This window comes from Penaeus monodon, chromosome 43, assembly GCF_015228065.2.
Source record: "Penaeus monodon isolate SGIC_2016 chromosome 43, NSTDA_Pmon_1, whole genome shotgun sequence".
Lineage (NCBI taxonomy): Eukaryota > Metazoa > Arthropoda > Malacostraca > Decapoda > Penaeidae > Penaeus > Penaeus monodon.
In genome coordinates, this window is record NC_051428.1 from 7,604,264 (window position 1) to 7,606,763 (window position 2,500).

Consider the following 2,500-nt stretch of genomic DNA (forward strand, 5'->3'; position numbering starts at 1 on the left):
CTTTTTTTCTTTTTTTTCTGAAAGGGATTTGGAACATGGATTTATATCTTAATTTAAACAGAAAATTGGAATGTAGTGTCATGTCCCATACTTTAAAAAATACTGCATGAGCTCTATGGGATTGAGGAACTTGGCATGGAGTCGTGAACAGTGCCACAGTTCATATTAATTAGGCTGTTTACTTGAAAAATGTACTTAGGTTTTGTGTAATCTGAAAGCAGTATTCAGCTCTCAAAGAATTAGATTTTTTGACTATTTTTTTCATTTGCCTATTTAACTGGAATGGTTAATATGTATAAGCCTTTTTCTTAATGAATTGTGAATTACTGTTATCTTTAAAAGAGTGTTGTGAAGTTTGTTCAGCTGTCCTCTTTTATGAGCAAATGTGATGGATTCTCTTGTCCCTTTTTAAATGTTATCCAATGAATGTCCCATACCTCAGGCAGCTGCAAGGATGACGATAATGATGAAGACAGTGTTTGATTACTGAAACAGAGCACATTTTTGAATTTGTAGAAGCTTTAACTAAACTATTTAAACTTGGGATAGAAGGAGACTTTTTGGTAATTTTTAAATATATGATGTATTTTGTAAGGCTGCCAGGGGTTGCTTGTAAGAATGCCATCAGAGTCACATGAAGTTCCTGGTCTTCTTTTTTTTTTATGTACTTCTTACTTTTTGTTCTTCCATTAATACTAGAGTAAGAAGAAAATGCTTACTTCTTTGGAAATCTGAATGTGCAATTGTTAAGCTTTGCTTTTATGTTTATAATATGTAAGGAATCCAAAGCAAAAGGTATAGGAACTGTAGTTGATTGTAAACATTGTATGTAACTCTTGAGCACATAATTAGTTGCTTTATTTCATCTAGAAAATCCTCATGTTTATTTTTCTTGATTGATAAATAAATCAAGTATGACAGTTGAAAAGTGTAGTCTGCCTTTGTTTTCTGTTAGTAATCTGATTATGAAAAAGGGCTATCCATTTGTGGTACAATACCCTACATTTACACTGGTATCCTTTTGGTTTAGAGATGGCTTGTTATGATTCTCAAGTACTTTTAAAATAGTTATTGTAAAGAAGTGGTTGTCTGAAAGTTACATTTGGTCCTAAAATTAACAAAGTCCTGAGCATTTTCACCTAACTTTACATTCCAAAGCTAGAAATGCCTATAATGAAAAATTTAAGGAATATTTAAAAGTTTATATCTATATCTATAAATCTGTCTATCTGTTATCCATCTCAATATGCCTTAAATCAATGTGAATTTTGAAAGAAGTAACAAGCTTGTGATGGTCCACAGTTCATTCATGTGGGTTAATTTATGGTCATGAAAAAAAAAAAATCTTGTTAACAGGGTGGGTGCTGTGTTCAGAATACAAATATTTTAGTATGTCTGAGAAGCTTAAAGGTTTCTGTAAATAGACCCATTAGTGTCAATATGTAAAAGTTTTGAAACTAAAGCTTCTATGACACATTTGATAAACACACTTGAGGTAAGTAAAAGCTTAATATTTTGTATTTATACTGAGTGTTGATTAAAGTTTATGAATGTATTTAACAAGTGGTTTGACTTAAAAAATGAAGATGAAGGAATTCTGATGCCAAAGCACTTTAAGACTAAGGACTGGAACATAAGGCATAAGGAACATTGTGAGACAGAGAAGTTTATGATTATTATAAATCACATATGCATTGATTATTGGTCACGGATTTTTACCACCACCTTTGCAGTTTTTGCATTCGTTAGCAGATTATATTTTCTTATACACATTTTTTCTCTATTCTATTACCCTTCCAGCTTAAGTATCAAGCAGTGATTATAACAATTAATTAAGCAAGTTTCCTTTAGGCTGTAATCCATACATATCGTAAAGTTGTAACCTTTAGTTTGTTTGAAAAAGTGAAAAGAAAAGTATTATATGGTATACATTACCAAGTAACACAGGATCACTGCCGCTTTTGAATAACACGTGTCAGGTCGTCTAAATAGGTGTGGCATATGGATGTCATAAATGTAAAATTTAAAAATAGGTAAGAAATTTAGACATTACCATTTAAAAATTATTGTGTATTCTCATTAGAAAAGAAGAGAGAAACCATGATGTTTTTAATTGCTTAAGCAGCCCCTTCTTATTTAGTAAACAAAACCATTCCATTTCCAAATCTCCTTTCATTTATTGTGTATTCTCAAATGGCACAGATGTAGCCATGCATTTCTGAGTCAGGCATGCTGGTAATATCATGTTTTTGGTCCCTGGTTTGAAAGAAAAGTGGTCCTTAGTATAGATTTAGAACTCGGGCCACTTGCTTTTCTTCTTCATTCTTTTGTTACCAACTGATTTCACAGTCCTTTGCACATTCAGTTTTTACCCTACCCATTTGTTAATTCAAATCTATTCAATGCCTTTTTATAATTTTCATGAAATGGTTACCGATTGTGTATACCTGGGCTTTTAGGAAGGGTCCATCCATATATAATCTGTGGAAATGTTGATTGT

The 2,500-nt window shown here is 31.8% G+C and overlaps 1 long non-coding RNA gene across 1 annotated transcript in view; it reads left to right on the forward strand.

Annotated features, from left to right (window-relative positions):
- LOC119568148 overlaps positions 1-2,500 on the forward strand; it is an 8,906-nt gene that overhangs the window by 5,653 nt on the left and 753 nt on the right. The window contains exon 2 of the long non-coding RNA XR_005228070.1: positions 1-2,500. This exon is cut by the window's left edge and continues 276 nt beyond it; it is cut by the window's right edge and continues 753 nt beyond it. This is a non-coding gene — a long non-coding RNA (uncharacterized LOC119568148).